This window comes from Pseudophryne corroboree (genome assembly GCF_028390025.1).
Source record: "Pseudophryne corroboree isolate aPseCor3 chromosome 4 unlocalized genomic scaffold, aPseCor3.hap2 SUPER_4_unloc_1, whole genome shotgun sequence".
NCBI classification, from domain to species: domain Eukaryota; kingdom Metazoa; phylum Chordata; class Amphibia; order Anura; family Myobatrachidae; genus Pseudophryne; species Pseudophryne corroboree.
This window is the reverse complement of record NW_026967596.1, coordinates 32,501-60,000: the sequence shown is the minus strand read 5'-3', so window position 1 is coordinate 60,000 and position 27,500 is coordinate 32,501. Positions and strand designations below refer to the sequence as shown.

The following is a 27,500-nucleotide window of genomic DNA, read 5'->3' as shown; positions in this document are numbered from 1 at the left end:
AAGTAGCTCAACCCATAGAGAAACTTTTGTGAAAACATCACATTGCATGAGAGGTAGTCGTGGCTGAGTGGTTAAGGCGATGGACTAGAAATACATTGGGGTCTCCCCGCGCAGGCTCAAATCCTGCCGACTACGACCACATGGTTGTTTTATTTTTCAGAAAATTTACTAAAAGCTTGAAACCAGTGTTGCTCAGGGTGAGTCTGGAACTGGCACATCAAAATCTTTAGGATGCCTGCCTGTTCTCTCTTTCTCTATCCGTCATTTTCCTCCTCTACTTGAGACTGAGCCCAGGAATCTCAGCAGCCATACTAAGTAGCATTTATTAATTACAAATGCATTTTGAATGTCAAATTTGTAAGAAAGTTTTGTACATTTAGCAAAATATCAAATTCATTTGAAAGAAAATGATGTCCACTCAAAGTAAAAAGAGCTTTGGTTACTTTCAATGCACAACATTTTACTTTCAAATCGTGTCAGATGACTTTCAGTGCTAATTATTATATCATTAACCTCTCCTTTATTAAAAATTGTGCTTTAATGCAAAAAAAGAAAAATAATTGTCTGTGCATACTCTCATGTAGCACAATTATCTTCACTAGCTCAAAAGGGCCGCTCATTGTCCAAAATGAATTGTCAAATCAGAACAAACAATGGAATATCCCCATCATTCCTGGAACACTTGATTAGTTTACAAAACAAGCAAAATTTAAAAGAGTGTAGAAGGTTTGATAGGCTCAAGCATCTCTAATCTTGATGTAAGTTTGGCTACACTAAAAAATCTATTGAAAGTGCTTTCCAAACTAGCTCTGTAGCCAGTTGATAGTAATTGCACAAATATAAGTCAAACTATTAGTGATATTTTCAAAATGATTAAACATGACAATTTGTGTGATAAAGCAGCACAGGAATAAGTAGTTGAATCTCTTTTGTGTAGTCAAATCATTTTTCATTTTGCTTGGAAAGTTGATAATGTTTAAAATTAACACTCAATCATTTTAATAGCACGTAATATCACAGATGTACGATCATGGAATCCTTCGATAGCTCAGCTGGTAGAGCGGAGGACTGTAGAGGTGATTGGTACAGAAATCCTTAGGTCGCTGGTTCAATTCCGGCTCGAAGGATGATGCTTTTGATAAACTTAGATGTCAGTACTGACATTTTACAAACCCAAAACTGTACCAAGTATAAAGCATTCTCCAAGTTATATTTTAAAAATCATTAACGCAGGTCACTGTGGTCAGGATTAACTTCCCATGGAAATCATCTCTGATACAATATTACTTTAGTCATCCTCACATCCTGAAATGAAGTAGCTCAACCCATAGAGAAACTTTTGTGAAAACATCACATTGCATGAGAGGTAGTCGTGGCCGAGTGGTTAAGGCGATGGACTAGAATTACATTGGAATCTCCCCGCGCAGGTTCGAATCCTGCCGACTACGACCACATGGTTGTTTTATTTTTCAGAAAATTTACTAAAAGCTTTAAACCAGTGTTGCTCAGGGTGAGTCAGGAACTGGCACATCAAAATCTTTAGGATGCCTGCCTGTTCTCTCTTTCTCTATCCGTCATTCTCCTCCTCTACTTGAGACTGAGCCCAGGAATCTCAGCAGCCATAGTAAGTAGCAGTTATTAAGTTCAAATGCATTTTGAATGTCAAATTTGTATGAAAGTTTTGTACATTTAGCAAAATATCAAATTCATTTGAAAGAAAATGATGTCCACTCAAAGTAAAAAGAGCTTTGGTTACTTTCAATGCACAACATTTTACTTTCAAATCGTGTCAGATGACTTTCAGTGCTAATTATTATATCATTAACCTCTCCTTTATTAAAAATTGTGCTTTAATGCAAAAAAAGAAAAATAATTGTCTGTGCATACTCTCATGTAGCACAATTATCTTCACTAGCTCAAAAGGGCAGCTCATTGTCCAAAATTAATTGTCAAATCAGAACAAACAATGGAATATCCCCATCATTCCTGGAACACTTGATTAGTTTACAAAACAAGCAAAATTTAAAAGAGTGTAGAAGGTTTGATAGGCTCAAGCATCTCTAATCTTGATGTAAGTTTGGCTACACTAAAAAATCTATTGAAAGTGCTTTCCAAACTAGCTCTGTAGCCAGTTGATAGTAATTGCACAAATATAAGTCAAACTATTAGTGATATTTTCCAAATGATTAAACATGACAATTTGTGTGATAAAGCAACACAGGAATAAGTAGTTGAATCTCTTTTGTGTAGTCAAATCATTTTTCATTTTGCTTGGAAAGTTGATAATGTTTAAAATTAACACTCAATCATTTTAATAGCATGTAATATCACAATTGTACGATCATGGAATCCTTTGATAGCTCAGCTGGTAGAGCGGAGGACTGTAGAAGTGATTGGTACAGAAATCCTTAGGTTGCTGGTTCAATTCCGGCTCGAAGGATGACGCTTTTGATAAACTTAGATGTCAGTACTGACATTTTACAAACCCAAAACTGTACAAAGTATAAAGCATTCTCAAAGTTATATTTTAAAAATCATTAACGCAGGTCACTGTGGTCAGGATTAACTTCCCATGGAAATCATCTCTGATACAATATTACTTCAGTCATCCTCACAGCCTGAAATGAAGTAGCTCACCCCATAGAGAAACTTTGGTGAAAACATCACATTGCATGAGAGGTAGTCATGGCCGAGTGGTTAAGGCGATGGACTAGAAAGCCATTGGGGTCTCCCCGCGCAGATTCAAATCTTGCCGACTTCGACCACATGGTTGCTTTATTTTTCAGAAAATTTACTAAAAGCTTGAAACCAGTGTTGCTCAGGGTGAGTCAGGAACTGGCACATCAAAATCTTTAGGATGCCTGCCTGTTCTCTCTTTCTCTATCCGTCATTCTCCTCCTCTACTTGAGACTGAGCCCAGGAATCTCAGCAGCCATACTAAGTAGCATTTATTAATTACAAATGCATTTTGAATGTCAAATTTGTAAGAAAGTTTTGTACATTTAGCAAAATATCAAATTCATTTGAAAGAAAATGATGTCCACTCAAAGTAAAAAGAGCTTTGGTTACTTTCAATGCACAACATTTTACTTTCAAATCGTGTCAGATGACTTTCAGTGCTAATTATTATATCATTAACCTCTCCTTTATTAAAAATTGTGCTTTAATGCAAAAAAAGAAAAATAATTGTCTGTGCATACTCTCATGTAGCACAATTATCTTCACTAGCTCAAAAGGGCCGCTCATTGTCCAAAATGAATTGTCAAATCAGAACAAACAATGGAATATCCCCATCATTCCTGGAACACTTGATTAGTTTACAAAACAAGCAAAATTTAAAAGAGTGTAGAAGATTTGATAGGCTCAAGCATCTCTAATCTTGATGTAAGTTTGGCTACACTAAAAAATCTATTGAAAGTGCTTTCCAAACTAGCTCTGTAGCCAGTTGATAGTAATTGCACAAATATAAGTCAAACTATTAGTGATATTTTCCAAATGATTAAACATGACAATTTGTGTGATAAAGCAACACAGGAATAAGTAGTTGAATCTCTTTTGTGTAGTCAAATCATTTTTCATTTTGCTTGGAAAGTTGATAATGTTTAAAATTAACACTCAATCATTTTAATAGCACGTAATATCACAGATGTACGATCATGGAATCCTTCGATAGCTCAGCTGGTAGAGCGGAGGACTGTAGAGGTGATTGGTACAGAAATCCTTAAGTCGCTGGTTCAATTCCGGCTCGAAGGATGATGCTTTTGATAAACTTAGATGTCAGTACTGACATTTTACAAACCCAAATCTGTACCAAGTATAAAGCATTCTCCAAGTTATATTTTAAAAATCATTAACGCAGGTCACTGTGGTCAGGATTAACTTCCCATGGAAATCATCTCTGATACAATATTACTTCAGTCATCCTCACATCCTGAAATGAAGTAGCTCAACCCATAGAGAAACTTTTGTGAAAACATCACATTGCATGAGAGGTAGTTGTGGCCGAGTGGTTAAGGCGATGGATTAGAATTACATTGGATTCTCCCCGCGCAGGTTCAAATCCTGCCGACTACGACCACATGGTTGTTTTATTTTTCAGAAAAATTTACTAAAAGCTTGAAACCAGTGTTGCTCAGGGTGAGTCAGGAACTGGCACATCAAAATCTTTAGGATGCCTGTCTGTTCTCTCTTTCTCTATCCGTCATTCTCCTCCTCTACTTGAGACTGAGCCCAGGAATCTCAGCAGCCATACTAAGTAGCATTTATTAATTACAAATGCATTTTGAATATCAAATTTGTAAGAAAGTTTTGTACATTTAGCAAAATATCAAATTCATTTGAAAGAAAATGATGTCCACTCAAAGTAAAAAGAGCTTTGGTTACTTTCAATGCACAACATTTTACTTTCAAATCGTGTCAGATGACTTTCAGTGCTAATTATTATATCATTAACCTCTCCTTTATTAAAAAATGTGCTTTAATGCAAAAAAAGAAAAATAATTGTCTGTGCATACTCTCATGTAGCACAATTATCTTCACTAGCTCAAAAGGGCCGCTCATTGTCCAAAATGAATTGTCAAATCAGAACAAACAATGGAATATCCCCATCATTCCTGGAACACTTGATTAGTTTACAAAACAAGCAAAATTTAAAAGAGTGTAGAAGGTTTGATAGGCTCAAGCATCTCTAATCTTGATGTAAGTTTGGCTACACTAAAAAATCTATTGAAAGTGCTTTCCAAACTAGCTCTGTAGCCAGTTGATAGTAATTGCACAAATATAAGTCAAACTATTAGTGATATTTTCCAAATGATTAAACATGACAATTTGTGTGATAAAGCAACACAGGAATAAGTAGTTGAATCTCTTTTGTGTAGTCAAATCATTTTTCATTTTGCTTGGAAAGTTGATAATGTTTCAAATTAACACTCAATCATTTTAATAGCATGTAATATCACAGTTGTAAGATCATGGAATCCTTCGATAGCTCAGCTGGTAGAGCGGAGGACTGTAGAAGTGATTGGTACAGAAATCCTTAGGTTGCTGGTTCAATTCTGGCTCGAAGGATGACACTTTTGATAAACTTAGATGTCAGTACTGACATTTTACAAACCCAAAACTGTACCAAGTATAAAGCATTCTCCAAGTTATATTTTAAAAATCATTAACGCAGGTCACTGTGGTCAGGATTAACTTCCCATGGAAATCATCTCTGATACAATATTACTTCAGTCATCCTCACAGCCTGAAATGAAGTAGCTCAACCCATAGAGAAACTTTTGTGAAAACATCACATTGCATGAGAGGTAGTCATGGCCGAGTGGTTAAGGCGATGGACTAAAAAGCCATTGGGGTCTCCCCACGCATGTTCAAATCTTGCCGACTACGACCACATGGTTGTTTTATTTTTCAGAAAATTTACTAAAAGCTTGAAACCAGTGTTGCTCAGGGTGAGTCAGGAACTGGCACATCAAAATCTTTAGGATGCCTGCCTGTTCTCTCTTTCTCTATCCGTCATTCTCCTCCTCTACTTGAGACTGAGCCCAGGAATCTCAGCAGCCATACTAAGTAGCATTTATTAATTACAAATGCATTTTGAATGTCAAATTTGTAAGAAAGTTTTGTACATTTAGCAAAATATCAAATTCATTTGAAAGAAAATGATGTCCACTCAAAGTAAAAAGAGCTTTGGTTACTTTCAATGCACAACATTTTACTTTCAAATCGTGTCAGATGACTTTCAGTGCTAATTATTATATCATTAACCTCTCCTTTATTAAAAATTGTGCTTTAATGCAAAAAAAGAAAAATAATTGTCTGTGCATACTCTCATGTAGCACAATTATCTTCACTAGCTCAAAAGGGCCGCTCATTGTCCAAAATGAATTGTCAAATCAGAACAAACAATGGAATATCCCCATCATTCCTGGAACACTTGATTAGTTTACAAAACAAGCAAAATTTAAAAGAGTGTAGAAGGTTTGATAGGCTCAAGCATCTCTAATCTTGATGTAAGTTTGGCTACACTAAAAAATCTATTGAAAGTGCTTTCCAAACTAGCTCTGTAGCCAGTTGATAGTAATTGCACAAATATAAGTCAAACTATTAGTGATATTTTCCAAATGATTAAACATGACAATTTGTGTGATAAAGCAACACAGGAATAAGTAGTTGAATCTCTTTTGTGTAGTCAAATCATTTTTCATTTTGCTTGGAAAGTTGATAATGTTTAAAATTAACACTCAATCATTTTAATAGCACGTAATATCACAGATGTACGATCATGGAATCCTTCGATAGCTCAGCTGGTAGAGCGGAGGACTGTAGAGGTGATTGGTACAGAAATCCTTAAGTCGCTGGTTCAATTCCGGCTCGAAGGATGATGCTTTTGATAAACTTAGATGTCAGTACTGACATTTTACAAACCCAAAACTGTACCAAGTATAAAGCATTCTCCAAGTTATATTTTAAAAATCATTAACGCAGGTCACTGTGGTCAGGATTAACTTCCCATGGAAATCATCTCTGATACAATATTACTTCAGTCATCCTCACATCCTGAAATGAAATAGCTCAACCCATAGAGAAACTTTTGTGAAAACATCACATTGCATGAGAGGTAGTCGTGGCCGAGTGGTTAAGGCGATGGACTAGAATTATATTGGAATCTTCCCGCGCAGGTTCAAATCCTGCCGACTACGACCACATGGTTGTTTTATTTTTCAGAAAATTTACTAAAAGCTTGAAACCAGTGTTGCTCAGGGTGAGTCAGGAACTGGCACATCAAAATCTTTAGGATGCCTGTCTGTTCTCTCTTTCTCTATCCGTCATTCTCCTCCTCTACTTGAGACTGAGCCCAGGAATCTCAGCAGCCATACTAAGTAGCATTTATTAATTACAAATGCATTTTGAATATCAAATTTGTAAGAAAGTTTTGTACATTTAGCAAAATATCAAATTCATTTGAAAGAAAATGATGTCCACTCAAAGTAAAAAGAGCTTTGGTTACTTTCAATGCACAACATTTTACTTTCAAATCGTGTCAGATGACTTTCAGTGCTAATTATTATATCATTAACCTCTCCTTTATTAAAAATTGTGCTTTAATGCAAAAAAAGAAAAATAATTGTCTGTGCATACTCTCATGTAGCACAATTATCTTCACTAGCTCAAAAGGGCCGCTCTTTGTCCAAAATGAATTGTCAAATCAGAACAAACAATGGAATATCCCCATCATTCCTGGAACACTTGATTAGTTTACAAAACAAGCAAAATTTAAAAGAGTGTAGAAGGTTTGATAGGCTCAAGCATCTCTAATCTTGATGTAAGTTTGGCTACACTAAAAAATCTATTGAAAGTGCTTTCCAAACTAGCTCTGTAGCCAGTTGATAGTAATTGCACAAATATAAGTCAAACTATTAGTGATATTTTCCAAATGATTAAACATGACAATTTGTGTGATAAAGCAACACAGGAATAAGTAGTTGAATCTCTTTTGTGTAGTCAAATCATTTTTTATTTTGCTTGGAAAGTTGATAATGTTTAAAATTAACACTCAATCATTTTAATAGCACGTAATATCACAGATATATGATCATGGAATCCTTCGATAGCTCAGCTGGTAGAGCGGAGGACTGTAGAGGTGCTTGGTACAGAAATCCTCAGGTCGCTGGTTCAATTCCGGCTCGAAGGATGATGCTTTTGATAAACTTAGATGTCAGTACTGACATTTTACAAACCCAAAACTGTACCAAGTATAAAGCATTCTCCAAGTTATATTTTAAAAATCATTAACGCAGGTCACTGTGGTCAGGATTAACTTCCCATGGAAATCATCTCTGATACAATATTACTTCAGTCATCCTCACATCCTGAAATGAAGTAGCTCAACCCATAGAGAACATTTTTGTGAAAACTTCACATTGCATGAGAGGTAGTCGTGGCCGAGTGGTTAAGGCGATGGACTAGAATTACATTGGGGTCTCCCCGCGCAGGTTCAAATCCTGCCGACTACGACCACATGGTTGTTTAGTTTTTCAGAAAATTTACTAAAAGCTTGAAACCAGTGTTGCTCAGGGTGAGTCAGGAACTGGCACATCAAAATCTTTAGGATGCCTGTCTGTTCTCTCTTTCTCTATCCGTCATTCTCCTCCTCTACTTGAGACTGAGCCCAGGAATCTCAGCAGCCATACTAAGTAGCATTTATTAATTACAAATGCATTTTGAATGTCAAATTTGTAAGAAAGTTTTGTACATTTAGCAAAATATCAAATTCATTTGAAAGAAAATGATGTCCACTCAAAGTAAAAAGAGCTTTGGTTACTTTCAATGCACAACATTTTACTTTCAAATCGTGTCAGATGACTTTCAGTGCTAATTATTATATCATTAACCTCTCCTTTATTAAAAATTGTGCTTTAATGCAAAAAAAGAAAAATAATTGTCTGTGCATACTCTCATGTAGCACAATTATCTTCACTAGCTCAAAAGGGCCGCTCATTGTCCAAAATGAATTGTCAAATCAGAACAAACAATGGAATATCCCCATCATTCCTGGAACACTTGATTAGTTTACAAAACAAGCAAAATTTAAAAGAGTGTAGAAGGTTTGATAGGCTCAAGCATCTCTAATCTTGATGTAAGTTTGGCTACGCTAAAAAATCTATTGAAAGTGCTTTCCAAACTAGCTCTGTAGCCAGTTGATAGTAATTGCACAAATATAAGTCAAACTATTAGTGATATTTTCCAAATGATTAAACATGACAATTTGTGTGATAAAGCAACACAGGAATAAGTAGTTGAATCTATTTTGTGTAGTCAAATCATTTTTCATTTTGCTTGGAAAGTTGATAATGTTTCAAATTAACACTCAATCATTTTAATAGCATGTAATATCACAGTTGTAAGATCATGGAATCCTTCGATAGCTCAGCTGGTAGAGCGGAGGACTGTAGAAGTGATTGGTACAGAAATCCTTAGGTTGCTGGTTCAATTCCGGCTCGAAGGATGACGCTTTTGATAAACTTAGATGTCAGTACTGACATTTTACAAACCCAAAACTGTACCAAGTATAAAGCATTCTCCAAGTTATATTTTAAAAATCATTAACGCAGGTCACTGTGGTCAGGATTAACTTCCCATGGAAATCATCTCTGATACAATATTACTTCAGTCATCCTCACAGCCTGAAATGAAGTAGCTCAACCCATAGAGAAACTTTTGTGAAAACATCACATTGCATGAGAGGTAGTCATGGCCGAGTGGTTAAGGCGATGGACTAGAAAGCCATTGGGGTCTCCCCGCGCAGGTTCAAATCTTGCCGACTACGACCACATGGTTGTTTTTTTTTTCAGAAAATTTACTAAAAGCTTGAAACCAGTGTTGCTCAGGGTGAGTCAGGAACTGGCACATCAAAATCTTTAGGATGCCTGCCTGTTCTCTCTTTCTCTATCCGTCATTCTCCTCCTCTACTTGAGACTGAGCCCAGGAATCTCAGCAGCCATACTAAGTAGCATTTATTAATTACAAATGCATTTTGAATGTCAAATTTGTAAGAAAGTTTTGTACATTTAGCAAAATATCAAATTCATTTGAAAGAAAATGATGTCCACTCAAAGTAAAAAGAGCTTTGGTTACTTTCAATGCACAACATTTTACTTTCAAATCGTGTCAGATGACTTTCAGTGCTAATTATTATATCATTAACCTCTCCTTTATTAAAAATTGTGCTTTAATGCAAAAAAAGAAAAATAATTGTCTGTGCATACTCTCATGTAGCACAATTATCTTCACTAGCTCAAAAGGGCCGCTCATTGTCCAAAATGAATTGTCAAATCAGAACAAACAATGGAATATCCCCATCATTCCTGGAACACTTGATTAGTTTACAAAACAAGCAAAATTTAAAAGAGTGTAGAAGGTTTGATAGGCTCAAGCATCTCTAATCTTGATGTAAGTTTGGCTACACTAAAAAATCTATTGAAAGTGCTTTCCAAACTAGCTCTGTAGCCAGTTGATAGTAATTGCACAAATATAAGTCAAACTATTAGTGATATTTTCCAAATGATTAAACATGACAATTTGTGTGATAAAGCAGCACAGGAATAAGTAGTTGAATCTCTTTTGTGTAGTCAAATCATTTTTCATTTTGCTTGGAAAGTTGATAATGTTTAAAATTAACACTCAATCATTTTAATAGCACGTAATATCACAGATGTACGATCATGGAATCCTTCGATAGCTCAGCTGGTAGAGCGGAGGACTGTAGAGGTGATTGGTACAGAAATCCTTAGGTCGCTGGTTCAATTCCGGCTCGAAGGATGATGCTTTTGATAAACTTAGATGTCAGTACTGACATTTTACAAACCCAAAACTGTACCAAGTATAAAGCATTCTCCAAGTTATATTTTAAAAATCATTAACGCAGGTCACTGTGGTCAGGATTAACTTCCCATGGAAATCATCTCTGATACAATATTACTTCAGTCATCCTCACATCCTGAAATGAAGTAGCTCAACCCATAGAGAAACTTTTGTGAAAACATCACATTGCATGAGAGGTAGTCGTGGCCGAGTGGTTAAGGCGATGGACTAGAATTACATTGGAATCTCCCCGCGCAGGTTCAAATCCTGCCGACTACGACCACATGGTTGTTTTATTTTTCAGAAAATTTACTAAAAGCTTGAAACCAGTGTTGCTCAGGGTGAGTCAGGAACTGGCACATCAAAATCTTTAGGATGCCTGTCTGTTCTCTCTTTCTCTATCCGTCATTCTCCTCCTCTACTTGAGACTGAGCCCAGGAATCTCAGCAGCCATACTAAGTAGCATTTATTAATTACAAATGCATTTTGAATATCAAATTTGTAAGAAAGTTTTGTACATTTAGCAAAATATCAAATTCATTTGAAAGAAAATGATGTCCACTCAAAGTAAAAAGAGCCTTGGTTACTTTCAATGCACAACATTTTACTTTCAAATCGTGTCAGATGACTTTCAGTGCTAATTATTATATCATTAACCTCTCCTTTATTAAAAATTGTGCTTTAATGCAAAAAAAGAAAAATAATTGTCTGTGCATACTCTCATGTAGCACAATTATCTTCACTAGCTCAAAAGGGCCGCTCATTGTCCAAAATGAATTGTCAAATCAGAACAAACAATGGAATATCCCCATCATTCCTGGAACACTTGATTAGTTTACAAAACAAGCAAAATTTAAAAGAGTGTAGAAGGTTTGATAGGCTCAAGCATCTCTAATCTTGATGTAAGTTTGGCTACACTAAAAAATCTATTGAAAGTGCTTTCCAAACTAGCTCTGTAGCCAGTTGATAGTAATTGCACAAATATAAGTCAAACTATTAGTGATATTTTCCAAATGATTAAACATGACAATTTGTGTGATAAAGCAACACAGGAATAAGTAGTTGAATCTCTTTTGTGTAGTCAAATCATTTTTTATTTTGCTTGGAAAGTTGATAATGTTTAAAATTAACACTCAATCATTTTAATAGCACGTAATATCACAGATATACGATCATGGAATCCTTCGATAGCTCAGCTGGTAGAGCGGAGGACTGTAGATGTGCTTGGTACAGAAATCCTCAGGTCGCTGGTTCAATTCCGGCTCGAAGGATGATGCTCTTGATAAACTTAGATGTCAGTACTGACATTTTACAAACCCAAAACTGTACCAAGTACAAAGCATTCTCCAAGTTATATTTTAAAAATCATTAACGCAGGTCACTGTGGTCAGGATTAACTTCCCATGGAAATCATCTCTGATACAATATTACTTCAGTCATCCTCACATCCTGAAATGAAGTAGCTCAACCCATAGAGAAAATTTTTGTGAAAACTTCACATTGCATGAGAGGTAGTCGTGGCCGAGTGGTTAAGGCGATGGACTAGAATTACATTGGGGTCTCCCCGCGCTGGTTCAAATCCTGCCGACTACGACCACATGGTTGTTTAATTTTTCCGAAAATTTACTAAAAGCTTGAAACCAGTGTTGCTCAGGGTGAGTCAGGAACTGGCACATCAAAATCTTTAGGATGCCTGTCTGTTCTCTCTTTCTCTATCCGTCATTCTCCTCCTCTACTTGAGACTGAGCCCAGGAATCTCAGCAGCCATACTAAGTAGCATTTATTAATTACAAATGCATTTTGAATGTCAAATTTGTAAGAAAGTTTTGTACATTTAGCAAAATATCAAATTAATTTGAAAGAAAATGATGTCCACTCAAAGTAAAAAGAGCTTTGGTTACTTTCAATGCACAACATTTTACTTTCAAATCGTGTCAGATGACTTTCAGTGCTAATTATTATATCATTAACCTCTCCTTTATTAAAAATTGTGCTTTAATGCAAAAAAAGAAAAATAATTGTCTGTGCATACTCTCATGTAGCACAATTATCTTCACTAGCTCAAAAGGGCCGCTCATTGTCCAAAATGAATTGTCAAATCAGAACAAACAATGGAATATCCCCATCATTCCTGGAACACTTGATTAGTTTACAAAACAAGCAAAATTTAAAAGAGTGTAGAAGGTTTGATAGGCTCAAGCATCTCTAATCTTGATGTAAGTTTGGCTACACTAAAAAATCTATTGAAAGTGCTTTCCAAACTAGCTCTGTAGCCAGTTGATAGTAATTGCACAAATATAAGTCAAACTATTAGTGATATTTTCCAAATGATTAAACATGACAATTTGTGTGATAAAGCAACACAGGAATAAGTAGTTGAATCTCTTTTGTGTAGTCAAATCATTTTTCATTTTGCTTGGAAAGTTGATAATGTTTAAAATTAACACTCAATCATTTTAATAGCACGTAATATCACAGATGTACGATCATGGAATCCTTCGATAGCTCAGCTGGTAGAGCGGAGGACTGTAGAGGTGATTGGTACAGAAATCCTTAAGTCGCTGGTTCAATTCCGGCTCGAAGGATGATGCTTTTGATAAACTTAGATGTCAGTACTGACATTTTACAAACCCAAAACTGTACCAAGTATAAAGCATTCTCCAAGTTATATTTTAAAAATCATTAACGCAGGTCACTGTGGTCAGGATTAACTTCCCATGGAAATCATCTCTGATACAATATTACTTCAGTCATCCTCACATCCTGAAATGAAATAGCTCAACCCATAGAGAAACTTTTGTGAAAACATCACATTGCATGAGAGGTAGTCGTGGCCGAGTGGTTAAGGCGATGGACTAGAATTATATTGGAATCTTCCCGCGCAGGTTCAAATCCTGCCGACTACGACCACATGGTTGTTTTATTTTTCAGAAAATTTACTAAAAGCTTGAAACCAGTGTTGCTCAGGGTGAGTCAGGAACTGGCACATCAAAATCTTTAGGATGCCTGTCTGTTCTCTCTTTCTCTATCCGTCATTCTCCTCCTCTACTTGAGACTGAGCCCAGGAATCTCAGCAGCCATACTAAGTAGCATTTATTAATTACAAATGCATTTTGAATATCAAATTTGTAAGAAAGTTTTGTACATTTAGCAAAATATCAAATTCATTTGAAAGAAAATGATGTCCACTCAAAGTAAAAAGAGCTTTGGTTACTTTCAATGCACAACATTTTACTTTCAAATCGTGTCAGATGACTTTCAGTGCTAATTATTATATCATTAACCTCTCCTTTATTAAAAATTGTGCTTTAATGCAAAAAAAGAAAAATAATTGTCTGTGCATACTCTCATGTAGCACAATTATCTTCACTAGCTCAAAAGGGCCGCTCTTTGTCCAAAATGAATTGTCAAATCAGAACAAACAATGGAATATCCCCATCATTCCTGGAACACTTGATTAGTTTACAAAACAAGCAAAATTTAAAAGAGTGTAGAAGGTTTGATAGGCTCAAGCATCTCTAATCTTGATGTAAGTTTGGCTACACTAAAAAATCTATTGAAAGTGCTTTCCAAACTAGCTCTGTAGCCAGTTGATAGTAATTGCACAAATATAAGTCAAACTATTAGTGATATTTTCCAAATGATTAAACATGACAATTTGTGTGATAAAGCAACACAGGAATAAGTAGTTGAATCTCTTTTGTGTAGTCAAATCATTTTTTATTTTGCTTGGAAAGTTGATAATGTTTAAAATTAACACTCAATCATTTTAATAGCACGTAATATCACAGATATATGATCATGGAATCCTTCGATAGCTCAGCTGGTAGAGCGGAGGACTGTAGAGGTGCTTGGTACAGAAATCCTCAGGTCGCTGGTTCAATTCCGGCTCGAAGGATGATGCTTTTGATAAACTTAGATGTCAGTACTGACATTTTACAAACCCAAAACTGTACCAAGTATAAAGCATTCTCCAAGTTATATTTTAAAAATCATTAACGCAGGTCACTGTGGTCAGGATTAACTTCCCATGGAAATCATCTCTGATACAATATTACTTCAGTCATCCTCACATCCTGAAATGAAGTAGCTCAACCCATAGAGAACATTTTTGTGAAAACTTCACATTGCATGAGAGGTAGTCGTGGCCGAGTGGTTAAGGCGATGGACTAGAATTACATTGGGGTCTCCCCGCGCAGGTTCAAATCCTGCCGACTACGACCACATGGTTGTTTAATTTTTCAGAAAATTTACTAAAAGCTTGAAACCAGTGTTGCTCAGGGTGAGTCAGGAACTGGCACATCAAAATCTTTAGGATGCCTGTCTGTTCTCTCTTTCTCTATCCGTCATTCTCCTCCTCTACTTGAGACTGAGCCCAGGAATCTCAGCAGCCATACTAAGTAGCATTTATTAATTACAAATGCATTTTGAATGTCAAATTTGTAAGAAAGTTTTGTACATTTAGCAAAATATCAAATTCATTTGAAAGAAAATGATGTCCACTCAAAGTAAAAAGAGCTTTGGTTACTTTCAATGCACAACATTTTACTTTCAAATCGTGTCAGATGACTTTCAGTGCTAATTATTATATCATTAACCTCTCCTTTATTAAAAATTGTGCTTTAATGCAAAAAAAGAAAAATAATTGTCTGTGCATACTCTCATGTAGCACAATTATCTTCACTAGCTCAAAAGGGCCGCCCATTGTCCAAAATGAATTGTCAAATCAGAACAAACAATGGAATATCCCCATCATTCCTGGAACACTTGATTAGTTTACAAAACAAGCAAAATTTAAAAGAGTGTAGAAGGTTTGATAGGCTCAAGCATCTCTAATCTTGATGTAAGTTTGGCTACACTAAAAAATCTATTGAAAGTGCTTTCCAAACTAGCTCTGTAGCCAGTTGATAGTAATTGCACAAATATTAGTCAAACTATTAGTGATATTTTCCAAATGATTAAACATGACAATTTGTGTGATAAAGCAACACAGGAATAAGTAGTTGAATCTCTTTTGTGTAGTCAAATCATTTTTTATTTTGCTTGGAAAGTTGATAATGTTTAAAATTAACACTCAATCATTTTAATAGCACGTAATATCACAGATATACGATCATGGAATCCTTCGATAGCTCAGCTGGTAGAGCGGAGGACTGTAGAGGTGCTTGGTACAGAAATCCTCAGGTCGCTGGTTCAATTCCGGCTCGAAGGATGATGCTTTTGATAAACTTAGATGTCAGTACTGACATTTTACAAACCCAAAACTGTACCAAGTATAAAGCATTCTCCAAGTTATATTTTAAAAATCATTAACGCAGGTCACTGTGGTCAGGATTAACTTCCCATGGAAATCATCTCTGATACAATATTACTTCAGTCATCCTCACATCCTGAAATGAAGTAGCTCAACCTATAGAGAAACTTTTGTGAAAACATCACATTGCATGAGAGGTAGTCGTGGCCGAGTGGTTAAGGCGATGGACTAGAATTACATTGGAGTCTCCCCGCGCAGGTTCAAATCCTGCCGACTACGACCACATGGTTGTTTTATTTTTCAGAAAATTTACTAAAAGCTTGAAACCAGTGTTGCTCAGGGTGAGTCAGGAACTGGCACATCAAAATCTTTAGGATGCCTGTCTGTTCTCTCTTTCTCTATCCGTCATTCTCCTCCTCTACTTGAGACTGAGCCCAGGAATCTTAGCAGCCATACTAAGTAGCATTTATTAATTACAAATGCATTTTGAATATCAAATTTGTAAGAAAGTTTTGTACATTTAGCAAAATATCAAATTCATTTGAAAGAAAATGATGTCCACTCAAAGTAAAAAGAGCTTTGGTTACTTTCAATGCACAACATTTTACTTTCAAATCGTGTCAGATGACTTTCAGTGCTAATTATTATATCATTAACCTCTCCTTTATTAAAAATTGTGCTTTAATGCAAAAAAAGAAAAATAATTGTCTGTGCATACTCTCATGTAGCACAATTATCTTCACTAGCTCAAAAGGGCCGCTCATTGTCCAAAATGAATTGTCAAATCAGAACAAACAATGGAATATCCCCATCATTCCTGGAACACTTGATTAGTTTACAAAACAAGCAAAATTTAAAAGAGTGTAGAAGGTTTGATAGGCTCAAGCATCTCTAATCTTGATGTAAGTTTGGCTACACTAAAAAATCTATTGAAAGTGCTTTCCAAACTAGCTCTGTAGCCAGTTGATAGTAATTGCACAAATATTAGTCAAACTATTAGTGATATTTTCCAAATGATTAAACATGACAATTTGTGTGATAAAGCAACACAGGAATAAGTAGTTGAATCTCTTTTGTGTAGTCAAATCATTTTTTATTTTGCTTGGAAAGTTGATAATGTTTAAAATTAACACTCAATCATTTTAATAGCACGTAATATCACAGATATACGATCATGGAATCCTTCGATAGCTCAGCTGGTAGAGCGGAGGACTGTAGAGGTGCTTGGTACAGAAATCCTCAGGTCGCTGGTTCAATTCCGGCTCGAAGGATGATGCTTTTGATAAACTTAGATGTCAGTACTGACATTTTACAAACCCAAAACTGTACCAAGTATAAAGCATTCTCCAAGTTATATTTTAAAAATCATTAACGCAGGTCACTGTGGTCAGGATTAACTTCCCATGGAAATCATCTCTGATACAATATTACTTCAGTCATCCTCACATCCTGAAATGAAGTAGCTCAACCCATAGAGAAAATTTTTGTGAAAACTTAACATTGCATGAGAGGTAGTCGTGGCCGAGTGGTTAAGGCGATGGACTAGAATTACATTGGGGTCTCCCCGCGCAGGTTCAAATCATGCCAACTACGACCACATGGTTGTTTAATTTTTCAGAAAATTTACTAAAACCTTGAAACCAGTGTTGCTCAGGGTGAGTCAGGAACTGGCACATCAAAATCTTTAGGATGCCTGTCTGTTCTCTCTTTCTCTATCCGTCATTCTCCTCCTCTACTTGAGACTGAGCCCAGGAATCTCAGCAGCCATACTAAGTAGCATTTATTAATTACAAATGCATTTTGAATGTCAAATTTGGAAGAAAGTTTTGTACATTTAGCAAAATATCAAATTCATTTGAAAGAAAATGATGTCCACTCAAAGTAAAAAGAGCTTTGGTTACTTTCAATGCACAACATTTTACTTTCAAATCGTGTCAGATGACTTTCAGTGCTAATTATTATATCATTAACCTCTCCTTTATTAAAAATTGTGCTTTAATGCAAAAAAAGAAAAATAATTGTCTGTGCATACTCTCATGTAGCACAATTATCTTCACTAGCTCAAAAGGGCCGCTCATTGTCCAAAATTAATTGTCAAATCAGAACAAACAGTGGAATATCCCCATCATTCCTGGAACACTTGATTAGTTTACAAAACAAGCAAAATTTAAAAGAGTGTAGAAGGTTTGATAGGCTCAAGCATCTCTAATCTTGATGTAAGTTTGGCTACACTAAAAAATCTATTGAAAGTGCTTTCCAAACTAGCTCTGTAGCCAGTTGATAGAAATTGCACAAATATAAGTCAAACTATTAGTTATATTTTCTAAATGATTAAACATGACAATTTGTGTGATAAAGCAACACAGGAATAAGTAGTTGAATCTCTTTTGTGTAGTCAAATCATTTTTCATTTTGCTTGGAAAGTTGATAATGTTTAAAATTAACACTCAGTCATTTTAATAGCACGTAATATCACAGATGTACAATCATGGAATCCTTCGATAGCTCAGCTGGTAGAGCAGAGGACTGTAGAGGTGATTGGTACAGAAATCCTTAGGTCGCTGGTTCAATTCCGGCTCGAAGGATGATGCTTTTGATAAACTTAGATGTCAGTACTGACATTTTACAAACCCAAAACTGTACCAAGTATAAAGCATTCTCCAAGTTATATTTTAAAAATCATTAACGCAGGTCACTGTGGTCAGGATTAACTTCCCATGGAAATCATCTCTGATACAATATTACTTCAGTCATCCTCACATCCTGAAATGAAGTAGCTCAACCCATAGAGAAAATTTTTGTGAAAACATCACATTGCATGAGAGGTAGTCGTGGCCGAGTGGTTAAGGCGATGGACTAGAAAGCCATTGGGGTCTCCCCGCGCAGGTTCAAATCCTACCGACTACGACCACATGGTTGCTTTATTTTTCAGAAAATTTACTAAAAGCTTGAAACCAGTGTTGCTCAGGGTGACTCAGGAACTGGCACATCAAAATCTTTAGGATGCCTGTCTGTTCTCTCTTTCTCTATCCGTCATTCTCCTCCTCTACTTGAGACTGAGCCCAGGAATCTCAGCAGCCATACTAAGTAGCATTTATTAATTACAAATGCATTTTGAATGTCAAATTTGTAAGAAAGTTTTGTACATTTAGCAAAATATCAAATTAATTTGAAAGAAAATGATGTCCACTCAAAGTAAAAAGAGCTTTGGTTACTTTCAATGCACAACATTTTACTTTAAAATCGTGTCAGATGACTTTCAGTGCTAATTATTATATCATTAACCTCTCCTTTATTAAAAATTGTGCTTTAATGCAAAAAAAGAAAAATAATTGTCTGTGCATACTCTCATGTAGCACAATTATCTTCACTAGCTCAAAAGGGCCGCTCATTGTCCAAAATGAATTGTCAAATCAGAACAAACAATGGAATATCCCCATCATTCCTGGAACACTTGATTAGTTTACAAAACAAGCAAAATTTAAAAGAGTGTAGAAGGTTTGATAGGCTAAAGCATCTCTAATCTTGATGTAAGTTTGGCTACACTAAAAAATCTATTGAAAGTGCTTTCCAAACTAGCTCTGTAGCCAGTTGATAGTAATTGCACAAATATAAGTCAAACTATTAGTGATATTTTCCAAATGATTAAACATGACAATTTGTGTGATAAAGCAGCACAGGAATAAGTAGTTGAATCTCTTTTGTGTAGTCAAATCATTTTTCATTTTGCTTGGAAAGTTGATAATGTTTAAAATTAACACTCAATCATTTTAATAGCACGTAATATCACAGATGTACGATCATGGAATCCTTCGATAGCTCAGCTGGTAGAGCGGAGGACTGTAGAGGTGATTGGTACAGAAATCCTTAGGTCGCAGGTTCAATTCCGGCTCGAAGGATGATGCTTTTGATAAACTTAGATGTCAGTACTGACATTTTACAAACCCAAAACTGTACCAAGTATAAAGCATTCTCCAAGTTATATTTTAAAAATCATTAACGCAGGTCACTGTGGTCAGGATTAACTTCCCATGGAAATCATCTCTGATACAATATTACTTCAGTCATCCTCACATCCTGAAATGAAGTAGCTCAACCCATAGAGAAAATTTTTGTGAAAACATCACATTGCATGAGAGGTAGTCGTGGCCGAGTGGTTAAGGCGATGGACTAGAAAGCCATTGGGGTCTCCCCGTGCAGGTTCAAATCCTACCGACTATGACCACATGGTTGTTTTATTTTTCAGAAAATTTACTAAAAGCTTGAAACCAGTGTTGCTCAGGGTGACTCAGGAACTGGCACATCAAAATCTTTAGGATGCCTGTCTGTTCTCTCTTTCTCTATCCGTCATTCTCCTCCTCTACTTGAGACTGAGCCCAGGAATCTCAGCAGCCATACTAAGTAGCATTTATTAATTACAAATGCATTTTGAATGTCAAATTTGTAAGAAAGTTTTGTACATTTAGCAAAATATCAAATTAATTTGAAAGAAAATGATGTCCACTCAAAGTAAAAAGAGCTTTGGTTACTTTCAATGCACAACATTTTACTTTAAAATCGTGTCAGATGACTTTCAGTGCTAATTATTATATCATTAACCTCTCCTTTATTAAAAATTGTGCTTTAATGCAAAAAAAGAAAAATAATTGTCTGTGCATACTCTCATGTAGCACAATTATCTTCACTAGCTCAAAAGGGCCGCTCATTGTCCAAAATGAATTGTCAAATCAGAACAAACAATGGAATATCCCCATCATTCCTGGAACACTTGATTAGTTTACAAAACAAGCAAAATTTAAAAGAGTGTAGAAGGTTTGATAGGCTAAAGCATCTCTAATCTTGATGTAAGTTTGGCTACACTAAAAAATCTATTGAAAGTGCTTTCCAAACTAGCTCTGTAGCCAGTTGATAGTAATTGCACAAATATAAGTCAAACTATTAGTGATATTTTCCAAATGATTAAACATGACAATTTGTGTGATAAAGCAGCACAGGAATAAGTAGTTGAATCTCTTTTGTGTAGTCAAATCATTTTTCATTTTGCTTGGAAAGTTGATAATGTTTAAAATTAACACTCAATCATTTTAATAGCACGTAATATCACAGATGTACGATCATGGAATCCTTCGATAGCTCAGCTGGTAGAGCGGAGGACTGTAGAGGTGATTGGTACAGAAATCCTTAGGTCGCAGGTTCAATTCCGGCTCGAAGGATGATGCTTTTGATAAACTTAGATGTCAGTACTGACATTTTACAAACCCAAAACTGTACCAAGTATAAAGCATTCTCCAAGTTATATTTTAAAAATCATTAACGCAGGTCACTGTGGTCAGGATTAACTTCCCATGGAAATCATCTCTGATACAATATTACTTCAGTCATCCTCACATCCTGAAATGAAGTAGCTCAACCCATAGAGAAAATTTTTGTGAAAACATCACATTGCATGAGAGGTAGTCGTGGCAGAGTGGTTAAGGCGATGGACTAGAATTACATTGGGGTCTCCCCGCGCAGGTTCAAATCCTGCCGACTACGACCACATGGTTGTTTTATTTTTCAGAAAATTTACTAAAAGCTTGAAACCAGTGTTGCTCAGGGTGAGTCAGGAACTGGCACATCAAAATCTTTAGGATGCCTGTCTGTTCTCTCTTTCTCTATCCGTCATTCTCCTCCTCTACTTGAGACTGAGCCCAGGAATCTTAGCAGCCATACTAAGTAGCATTTATTAATTACAAATGCATTTTGAATATCAAATTTGTAAGAAAGTTTTGTACATTTAGCAAAATATCAAATTCATTTGAAAGAAAATGATGTCCACTCAAAGTAAAAAGAGCTTTGGTTACTTTCAATGCACAACATTTTACTTTCAAATCGTGTCAGATGACTTTCAGTGCTAATTATTATATCATTAACCTCTCCTTTATTAAAAATTGTGCTTTAATGCAAAAAAAGAAAAATAATTGTCTGTGCATACTCTCATGTAGCACAATTATCTTCACTAGCTCAAAAGGGCCGCTCATTGTCCAAAATGAATTGTCAAATCAGAACAAACAATGGAATATCCCCATCATTCCTGGAACACTTGATTAGTTTACAAAACAAGCAAAATTTAAAAGAGTGTAGAAGGTTTGATAGGCTCAAGCATCTCTAATCTTGATGTAAGTTTGGCTACACTAAAAAATCTATTGAAAGTGCTTTCCAAACTAGCTCTGTAGCCAGTTGATAGTAATTGCACAAATATTAGTCAAACTATTAGTGATATTTTCCAAATGATTAAACATGACAATTTGTGTGATAAAGCAACACAGGAATAAGTAGTTGAATCTCTTTTGTGTAGTCAAATCATTTTTTATTTTGCTTGGAAAGTTGATAATGTTTAAAATTAACACTCAATCATTTTAATAGCACGTAATATCACAGATATACGAGCATGGAATCCTTCGATAGCTCAGCTGGTAGAGCGGAGGACTGTAGAGGTGCTTGGTACAGAAATCCTCAGGTCGCTGGTTCAATTCCGGCTCGAAGGATGATGCTTTTGATAAACTTAGATGTCAGTACTGACATTTTACAAACCCAAAACTGTACCAAGTATAAAGCATTCTCCAAGTTATATTTTAAAAATCATTAACGCAGGTCACTGTGGTCAGGATTAACTTCCCATGGAAATCATCTCTGATACAATATTACTTCAGTCATCCTCACATCCTGAAATGAAGTAGCTCAACCCATAGAGAAAATTTTTGTGAAAACTTCACATTGCATGAGAGGTAGTCGTGGCCGAGTGGTTAAGGCGATGGGCTAGAATTACATTGGGGTCTCCCCGCGCAGGTTCAAATCCTGCCAACTACGACCACATGGTTGTTTAATTTTTCAGAAAATTTACTAAAAGCTTGAAACCAGTGTTGCTCAGGGTGACTCAGGAACTGGCACATCAAAATCTTTAGGATGCCTGTCTGTTCTCTCTTTCTCTATCCGTCATTCTCCTCCTCTACTTGAGACTGAGCCCAGGAAACTCAGCAGCCATACTAAGTAGCATTTATTAATTACAAATGCATTTTGAATGTCAAATTTGTAAGAAAGTTTTGTACATTTAGCAAAATATCAAATTAATTTGAAAGAAAATGATGTCCACTCAAAGTAAAAAGAGCTTTGGTTACTTTCAATGCACAACATTTTACTTTAAAATCGTGTCAGATGACTTTCAGTGCTAATTATTATATCATTAACCTCTCCTTTATTAAAAATTGTGCTTTAATGCAAAAAAAGAAAAATAATTGTCTGTGCATACTCTCATGTAGCACAATTATCTTCACTAGCTCAAAAGGGCCGCTCATTGTCCAAAATGAATTGTCAAATCAGAACAAACAATGGAATATCCCCATCATTCCTGGAACACTTGATTAGTTTACAAAACAAGCAAAATTTAAAAGAGTGTAGAAGGTTTGATAGGCTAAAGCATCTCTAATCTTGATGTAAGTTTGGCTACACTAAAAAATCTATTGAAAGTGCTTTCCAAACTAGCTCTGTAGCCAGTTGATAGTAATTGCACAAATATAAGTCAAACTATTAGTGATATTTTCCAAATGATTAAACATGACAATTTGTGTGATAAAGCAGCACAGGAATAAGTAGTTGAATCTCTTTTGTGTAGTCAAATCATTTTTCTTTTTGCTTGGAAAGTTGATAATGTTTAAAATTAACACTCAATCATTTTAATAGCACGTAATATCACAGATGTACGCTCATGGAATCCTTCGATAGCTCAGCTGGTAGAGCGGAGGACTGTAGAGGTGATTGGTACAGAAATCCTTAGGTCGCAGGTTCAATTCCGGCTCGAAGGATGATGCTTTTGATAAACTTAGATGTCAGTACTGACATTTTACAAACCCAAAACTGTACCAAGTATAAAGCATTCTCCAAGTTATATTTTAAAAATCATTAACGCAGGTCACTGTGGTCAGGATTAACTTCCCATGGAAATCATCTCTGATACAATATTACTTCAGTCATCCTCACATCCTGAAATGAAGTAGCTCAACCCATAGAGAAAATTTTTGTGAAAACATCACATTGCATGAGAGGTAGTCGTGGCCGAGTGGTTAAGGCGATGGACTAGAAAGCCATTGGGGTCTCCCCGCGCAGGTTCAAATCCTACCGACTACGACCACATGGTTGTTTTATTTTTCAGAAAATTTACTAAAAGCTTGAAACCAGTGTTGCTCAGGGTGACTCAGGAACTGGCACATCAAAATCTTTAGGATGCCTGTCTGTTCTCTCTTTCTCTATCCGTCATTCTCCTCCTCTACTTGAGACTGAGCCCAGGAATCTCAGCAGCCATACTAAGTAGCATTTATTAATTACAAATGCATTTTGAATGTCAAATTTGTAAGAAAGTTTTGTACATTTAGCAAAATATCAAATTAATTTGAAAGAAAATGATGTCCACTCAAAGTAAAAAGAGCTTTGGTTACTTTCAATGCACAACATTTTACTTTAAAATCGTGTCAGATGACTTTCAGTGCTAATTATTATATCATTAACCTCTCCTTTATTAAAAATTGTGCTTTAATGCAAAAAAAGAAAAATAATTGTCTGTGCATACTCTCATGTAGCACAATTATCTTCACTAGCTCAAAAGGGCCGCTCATTGTCCAAAATGAATTGTCAAATCAGAACAAACAATGGAATATCCCCATCATTCCTGGAACACTTGATTAGTTTACAAAACAAGCAAAATTTAAAAGAGTGTAGAAGGTTTGATAGGCTAAAGCATCTCTAATCTTGATGTAAGTTTGGCTACACTAAAAAATCTATTGAAAGTGCTTTCCAAACTAGCTCTGTAGCCAGTTGATAGTAATTGCACAAATATAAGTCAAACTATTAGTGATATTTTCCAAATGATTAAACATGACAATTTGTGTGATAAAGCAGCACAGGAATAAGTAGTTGAATCTCTTTTGTGTAGTCAAATCATTTTTCATTTTGCTTGGAAAGTTGATAATGTTTAAAATTAACACTCAATCATTTTAATAGCACGTAATATCACAGATGTACGATCATGGAATCCTTCGATAGCTCAGCTGGTAGAGCGGAGGACTGTAGAGGTGATTGGTACAGAAATCCTTAGGTCGCAGGTTCAATTCCGGCTCGAAGGATGATGCTTTTGATAAACTTAGATGTCAGTACTGACATTTTACAAACCCAAAACTGTACCAAGTATAAAGCATTCTCCAAGTTATATTTTAAAAATCATTAACGCAGGTCACTGTGGTCAGGATTAACTTCCCATGGAAATCATCTCTGATACAATATTACTTCAGTCATCCTCACATCCTGAAATGAAGTAGCTCAACCCATAGAGAAAATTTTTGTGAAAACATCACATTGCATGAGAGGTAGTCGTGGCAGAGTGGTTAAGGCGATGGACTAGAATTACATTGGGGTCTCCCCGCGCAGGTTCAAATCCTGCCGACTACGACCACATGGTTGTTTTATTTTTCAGAAAATTTACTAAAAGCTTGAAACCAGTGTTGCTCAGGGTGAGTCAGGAACTGGCACATCAAAATCTTTAGGATGCCTGTCTGTTCTCTCTTTCTCTATCCGTCATTCTCCTCCTCTACTTGAGACTGAGCCCGGGAATCTCAGCTGCCATACTAAGTAGCATTTATTAATTACAAATGCATTTTGAATGTCAAATTTGTAAGAAAGTTTTGTACATTTAGCAAAATATTAAATTCATTTGAAAGAAAATGATGTCCACTCAAAGTAAAAAGAGCTTTGGTTACTTTCAATGCACAACATTTTACTTTCAAATCGTGTCAGATGACTTTCAGTGCTAATTATTATATCATTAACCTCTCCTTTATTAAAAATTGTGCTTTAATGCAAAAAAAGAAAAATAATTGTCTGTGCATACTCTCATGTAGCACAATTATCTTCACTAGCTCAAAAGGGCCGCTCATTGTCCAAAATGAATTGTCAAATCAGAACAAACAATGGAATATCCCCATCATTCCTGGAACACTTGATTAGTTTACAAAACAAGCAAAATTTAAAAGAGTGTAGAAGGTTTGATAGGCTAAAGCATCTCTAATCTTGATGTAAGTTTGGCTACACTAAAAAATCTATTGAAAGTGCTTTCCAAACTAGCTCTGTAGCCAGTTGATAGTAATTGCACAAATATAAGTCAAACTATTAGTGATATTTTCCAAATGATTAAACATGACAATTTGTGTGATAAAGCAGCACAGGAATAAGTAGTTGAATCTCTTTTGTGTAGTCAAATCATTTTTCATTTTGCTTGGAAAGTTGATAATGTTTAAAATTAACACTCAATCATTTTAATAGCACGTAATATCACAGATGTACGCTCATGGAATCCTTCGATAGCTCAGCTGGTAGAGCGGAGGACTGTAGAGGTGATTGGTACAGAAATCCTTAGGTCGCAGGTTCAATTCCGGCTCGAAGGATGATGCTTTTGATAAACTTAGATGTCAGTACTGACATTTTACAAACCCAAAACTGTACCAAGTATAAAGCATTCTCCAAGTTATATTTTAAAAATCATTAACGCAGGTCACTGTGGTCAGGATTAACTTCCCATGGAAATCATCTCTGATACAATATTACTTCAGTCATCCTCACATCCTGAAATGAAGTAGCTCAACCCATAGAGAAAATTTTTGTGAAAACATCACATTGCATGAGAGGTAGTCGTGGCCGAGTGGTTAAGGCGATGGACTAGAAAGCCATTGGGGTCTCCCCGCGCAGGTTCAAATCCTACCGACTACGACCACATGGTAGTTTTATTTTTCAGAAAATTTACTAAAAGCTTGAAACCAGTGTTGCTCAGGGTGACTCAGGAACTGGCACATCAAAATCTTTAGGATGCCTGTCTGTTCTCTCTTTCTCTATCCGTCATTCTCCTCCTCTACTTGAGACTGAGCCCAGGAATCTCAGCAGCCATACTAAGTAGCATTTATTAATTACAAATGCATTTTGAATGTCAAATTTGTAAGAAAGTTTTGTACATTTAGCAAAATATCAAATTAATTTGAAAGAAAATGATGTCCACTCAAAGTAAAAAGAGCTTTGGTTACTTTCAATGCACAACATTTTACTTTAAAATCGTGTCAGATGACTTTCAGTGCTAATTATTATATCATTAACCTCTCCTTTATTAAAAATTGTGCTTTAATGCAAAAAAAGAAAAATAATTGTCTGTGCATACTCTCATGTAGCACAATTATCTTCACTAGCTCAAAAGGGCCGCTCATTGTCCAAAATGAATTGTCAAATCAGAACAAACAATGGAATATCCCCATCATTCCTGGAACACTTGATTAGTTTACAAAACAAGCAAAATTTAAAAGAGTGTAGAAGGTTTGATAGGCTAAAGCATCTCTAATCTTGATGTAAGTTTGGCTACACTAAAAAATCTATTGAAAGTGCTTTCCAAACTAGCTCTGTAGCCAGTTGATAGTAATTGCACAAATATAAGTCAAACTATTAGTGATATTTTCCAAATGATTAAACATGACAATTTGTGTGATAAAGCAGCACAGGAATAAGTAGTTGAATCTCTTTTGTGTAGTCAAATCATTTTTCATTTTGCTTGGAAAGTTGATAATGTTTAAAATTAACACTCAATCATTTTAATAGCACGTAATATCACAGATGTACGATCATGGAATCCTTTGATAGCTCAGCTGGTAGAGCGGAGGACTGTAGAGGTGATTGGTACAGAAATCCTTAGGTCGCAGGTTCAATTCCGGCTCGAAGGATGATGCTTTTGATAAACTTAGATGTCAGTACTGACATTTTACAAACCCAAAACTGTACCAAGTATAAAGCATTCTCCAAGTTATATTTTAAAAATCATTAA

The 27,500-nt window shown here is 35.6% G+C and overlaps 37 non-coding genes across 37 annotated transcripts; all 37 read left to right on the top strand.

Annotated features, from left to right (window-relative positions):
• Positions 1 to 53: 53 nt before the first annotated feature.
• TRNAS-AGA (transfer RNA serine (anticodon AGA)) lies at positions 54 to 135 on the top strand. The gene has a single exon. It is a non-coding gene; the product is annotated as a tRNA-Ser (tRNA).
• A 902-nt stretch (positions 136 to 1,037) lies between these two features.
• On the top strand, positions 1,038 to 1,127 carry TRNAY-GUA (transfer RNA tyrosine (anticodon GUA)). Its single transcript is given in 2 exon segments — positions 1,038 to 1,074; positions 1,092 to 1,127. It is a non-coding gene; the product is annotated as a tRNA-Tyr (tRNA).
• Positions 1,128 to 1,366: 239 nt separating this feature from the next.
• On the top strand, positions 1,367 to 1,448 carry TRNAS-AGA (transfer RNA serine (anticodon AGA)). The gene has a single exon. It is a non-coding gene; the product is annotated as a tRNA-Ser (tRNA).
• A 902-nt stretch (positions 1,449 to 2,350) lies between these two features.
• TRNAY-GUA (transfer RNA tyrosine (anticodon GUA)) lies at positions 2,351 to 2,440 on the top strand. Its single transcript is given in 2 exon segments — positions 2,351 to 2,387; positions 2,405 to 2,440. It is a non-coding gene; the product is annotated as a tRNA-Tyr (tRNA).
• A 1,223-nt stretch (positions 2,441 to 3,663) lies between these two features.
• On the top strand, positions 3,664 to 3,753 carry TRNAY-GUA (transfer RNA tyrosine (anticodon GUA)). Its single transcript is given in 2 exon segments — positions 3,664 to 3,700; positions 3,718 to 3,753. It is a non-coding gene; the product is annotated as a tRNA-Tyr (tRNA).
• A 1,224-nt stretch (positions 3,754 to 4,977) lies between these two features.
• TRNAY-GUA (transfer RNA tyrosine (anticodon GUA)) lies at positions 4,978 to 5,067 on the top strand. The gene is given in 2 exon segments: positions 4,978 to 5,014; positions 5,032 to 5,067. It is a non-coding gene; the product is annotated as a tRNA-Tyr (tRNA).
• Positions 5,068 to 5,306: 239 nt separating this feature from the next.
• TRNAF-AAA (transfer RNA phenylalanine (anticodon AAA)) lies at positions 5,307 to 5,388 on the top strand. The gene has a single exon. It is a non-coding gene; the product is annotated as a tRNA-Phe (tRNA).
• A 902-nt stretch (positions 5,389 to 6,290) lies between these two features.
• Positions 6,291 to 6,380, top strand: TRNAY-GUA (transfer RNA tyrosine (anticodon GUA)). The gene is given in 2 exon segments: positions 6,291 to 6,327; positions 6,345 to 6,380. It is a non-coding gene; the product is annotated as a tRNA-Tyr (tRNA).
• A 1,223-nt stretch (positions 6,381 to 7,603) lies between these two features.
• Positions 7,604 to 7,693, top strand: TRNAY-GUA (transfer RNA tyrosine (anticodon GUA)). The gene is given in 2 exon segments: positions 7,604 to 7,640; positions 7,658 to 7,693. It is a non-coding gene; the product is annotated as a tRNA-Tyr (tRNA).
• A 240-nt stretch (positions 7,694 to 7,933) lies between these two features.
• Positions 7,934 to 8,015, top strand: TRNAS-AGA (transfer RNA serine (anticodon AGA)). Its single transcript has one exon. It is a non-coding gene; the product is annotated as a tRNA-Ser (tRNA).
• A 902-nt stretch (positions 8,016 to 8,917) lies between these two features.
• Positions 8,918 to 9,007, top strand: TRNAY-GUA (transfer RNA tyrosine (anticodon GUA)). Its single transcript is given in 2 exon segments — positions 8,918 to 8,954; positions 8,972 to 9,007. It is a non-coding gene; the product is annotated as a tRNA-Tyr (tRNA).
• A 239-nt stretch (positions 9,008 to 9,246) lies between these two features.
• TRNAS-AGA (transfer RNA serine (anticodon AGA)) lies at positions 9,247 to 9,328 on the top strand. Its single transcript has one exon. It is a non-coding gene; the product is annotated as a tRNA-Ser (tRNA).
• A 902-nt stretch (positions 9,329 to 10,230) lies between these two features.
• Positions 10,231 to 10,320, top strand: TRNAY-GUA (transfer RNA tyrosine (anticodon GUA)). The gene is given in 2 exon segments: positions 10,231 to 10,267; positions 10,285 to 10,320. It is a non-coding gene; the product is annotated as a tRNA-Tyr (tRNA).
• A 239-nt stretch (positions 10,321 to 10,559) lies between these two features.
• Positions 10,560 to 10,641, top strand: TRNAS-AGA (transfer RNA serine (anticodon AGA)). Its single transcript has one exon. It is a non-coding gene; the product is annotated as a tRNA-Ser (tRNA).
• A 902-nt stretch (positions 10,642 to 11,543) lies between these two features.
• TRNAY-GUA (transfer RNA tyrosine (anticodon GUA)) lies at positions 11,544 to 11,633 on the top strand. Its single transcript is given in 2 exon segments — positions 11,544 to 11,580; positions 11,598 to 11,633. It is a non-coding gene; the product is annotated as a tRNA-Tyr (tRNA).
• A 240-nt stretch (positions 11,634 to 11,873) lies between these two features.
• On the top strand, positions 11,874 to 11,955 carry TRNAS-AGA (transfer RNA serine (anticodon AGA)). Its single transcript has one exon. It is a non-coding gene; the product is annotated as a tRNA-Ser (tRNA).
• A 902-nt stretch (positions 11,956 to 12,857) lies between these two features.
• On the top strand, positions 12,858 to 12,947 carry TRNAY-GUA (transfer RNA tyrosine (anticodon GUA)). Its single transcript is given in 2 exon segments — positions 12,858 to 12,894; positions 12,912 to 12,947. It is a non-coding gene; the product is annotated as a tRNA-Tyr (tRNA).
• Positions 12,948 to 14,170: 1,223 nt separating this feature from the next.
• On the top strand, positions 14,171 to 14,260 carry TRNAY-GUA (transfer RNA tyrosine (anticodon GUA)). Its single transcript is given in 2 exon segments — positions 14,171 to 14,207; positions 14,225 to 14,260. It is a non-coding gene; the product is annotated as a tRNA-Tyr (tRNA).
• A 240-nt stretch (positions 14,261 to 14,500) lies between these two features.
• On the top strand, positions 14,501 to 14,582 carry TRNAS-AGA (transfer RNA serine (anticodon AGA)). Its single transcript has one exon. It is a non-coding gene; the product is annotated as a tRNA-Ser (tRNA).
• Positions 14,583 to 15,484: 902 nt separating this feature from the next.
• On the top strand, positions 15,485 to 15,574 carry TRNAY-GUA (transfer RNA tyrosine (anticodon GUA)). Its single transcript is given in 2 exon segments — positions 15,485 to 15,521; positions 15,539 to 15,574. It is a non-coding gene; the product is annotated as a tRNA-Tyr (tRNA).
• Positions 15,575 to 15,813: 239 nt separating this feature from the next.
• TRNAS-AGA (transfer RNA serine (anticodon AGA)) lies at positions 15,814 to 15,895 on the top strand. The gene has a single exon. It is a non-coding gene; the product is annotated as a tRNA-Ser (tRNA).
• Positions 15,896 to 16,797: 902 nt separating this feature from the next.
• Positions 16,798 to 16,887, top strand: TRNAY-GUA (transfer RNA tyrosine (anticodon GUA)). The gene is given in 2 exon segments: positions 16,798 to 16,834; positions 16,852 to 16,887. It is a non-coding gene; the product is annotated as a tRNA-Tyr (tRNA).
• A 1,224-nt stretch (positions 16,888 to 18,111) lies between these two features.
• Positions 18,112 to 18,201, top strand: TRNAY-GUA (transfer RNA tyrosine (anticodon GUA)). The gene is given in 2 exon segments: positions 18,112 to 18,148; positions 18,166 to 18,201. It is a non-coding gene; the product is annotated as a tRNA-Tyr (tRNA).
• Positions 18,202 to 18,441: 240 nt separating this feature from the next.
• On the top strand, positions 18,442 to 18,523 carry TRNAS-AGA (transfer RNA serine (anticodon AGA)). Its single transcript has one exon. It is a non-coding gene; the product is annotated as a tRNA-Ser (tRNA).
• Positions 18,524 to 19,425: 902 nt separating this feature from the next.
• Positions 19,426 to 19,515, top strand: TRNAY-GUA (transfer RNA tyrosine (anticodon GUA)). The gene is given in 2 exon segments: positions 19,426 to 19,462; positions 19,480 to 19,515. It is a non-coding gene; the product is annotated as a tRNA-Tyr (tRNA).
• Positions 19,516 to 19,755: 240 nt separating this feature from the next.
• Positions 19,756 to 19,837, top strand: TRNAS-AGA (transfer RNA serine (anticodon AGA)). Its single transcript has one exon. It is a non-coding gene; the product is annotated as a tRNA-Ser (tRNA).
• A 902-nt stretch (positions 19,838 to 20,739) lies between these two features.
• TRNAY-GUA (transfer RNA tyrosine (anticodon GUA)) lies at positions 20,740 to 20,829 on the top strand. The gene is given in 2 exon segments: positions 20,740 to 20,776; positions 20,794 to 20,829. It is a non-coding gene; the product is annotated as a tRNA-Tyr (tRNA).
• Positions 20,830 to 21,069: 240 nt separating this feature from the next.
• Positions 21,070 to 21,151, top strand: TRNAS-AGA (transfer RNA serine (anticodon AGA)). The gene has a single exon. It is a non-coding gene; the product is annotated as a tRNA-Ser (tRNA).
• A 902-nt stretch (positions 21,152 to 22,053) lies between these two features.
• Positions 22,054 to 22,143, top strand: TRNAY-GUA (transfer RNA tyrosine (anticodon GUA)). Its single transcript is given in 2 exon segments — positions 22,054 to 22,090; positions 22,108 to 22,143. It is a non-coding gene; the product is annotated as a tRNA-Tyr (tRNA).
• Positions 22,144 to 22,383: 240 nt separating this feature from the next.
• TRNAS-AGA (transfer RNA serine (anticodon AGA)) lies at positions 22,384 to 22,465 on the top strand. Its single transcript has one exon. It is a non-coding gene; the product is annotated as a tRNA-Ser (tRNA).
• Positions 22,466 to 23,367: 902 nt separating this feature from the next.
• TRNAY-GUA (transfer RNA tyrosine (anticodon GUA)) lies at positions 23,368 to 23,457 on the top strand. The gene is given in 2 exon segments: positions 23,368 to 23,404; positions 23,422 to 23,457. It is a non-coding gene; the product is annotated as a tRNA-Tyr (tRNA).
• A 240-nt stretch (positions 23,458 to 23,697) lies between these two features.
• On the top strand, positions 23,698 to 23,779 carry TRNAS-AGA (transfer RNA serine (anticodon AGA)). Its single transcript has one exon. It is a non-coding gene; the product is annotated as a tRNA-Ser (tRNA).
• A 902-nt stretch (positions 23,780 to 24,681) lies between these two features.
• TRNAY-GUA (transfer RNA tyrosine (anticodon GUA)) lies at positions 24,682 to 24,771 on the top strand. The gene is given in 2 exon segments: positions 24,682 to 24,718; positions 24,736 to 24,771. It is a non-coding gene; the product is annotated as a tRNA-Tyr (tRNA).
• A 240-nt stretch (positions 24,772 to 25,011) lies between these two features.
• On the top strand, positions 25,012 to 25,093 carry TRNAS-AGA (transfer RNA serine (anticodon AGA)). The gene has a single exon. It is a non-coding gene; the product is annotated as a tRNA-Ser (tRNA).
• A 902-nt stretch (positions 25,094 to 25,995) lies between these two features.
• Positions 25,996 to 26,085, top strand: TRNAY-GUA (transfer RNA tyrosine (anticodon GUA)). Its single transcript is given in 2 exon segments — positions 25,996 to 26,032; positions 26,050 to 26,085. It is a non-coding gene; the product is annotated as a tRNA-Tyr (tRNA).
• A 240-nt stretch (positions 26,086 to 26,325) lies between these two features.
• TRNAS-AGA (transfer RNA serine (anticodon AGA)) lies at positions 26,326 to 26,407 on the top strand. Its single transcript has one exon. It is a non-coding gene; the product is annotated as a tRNA-Ser (tRNA).
• A 902-nt stretch (positions 26,408 to 27,309) lies between these two features.
• On the top strand, positions 27,310 to 27,399 carry TRNAY-GUA (transfer RNA tyrosine (anticodon GUA)). The gene is given in 2 exon segments: positions 27,310 to 27,346; positions 27,364 to 27,399. It is a non-coding gene; the product is annotated as a tRNA-Tyr (tRNA).
• The last annotated feature ends 101 nt before the right edge of the window (positions 27,400 to 27,500 follow it).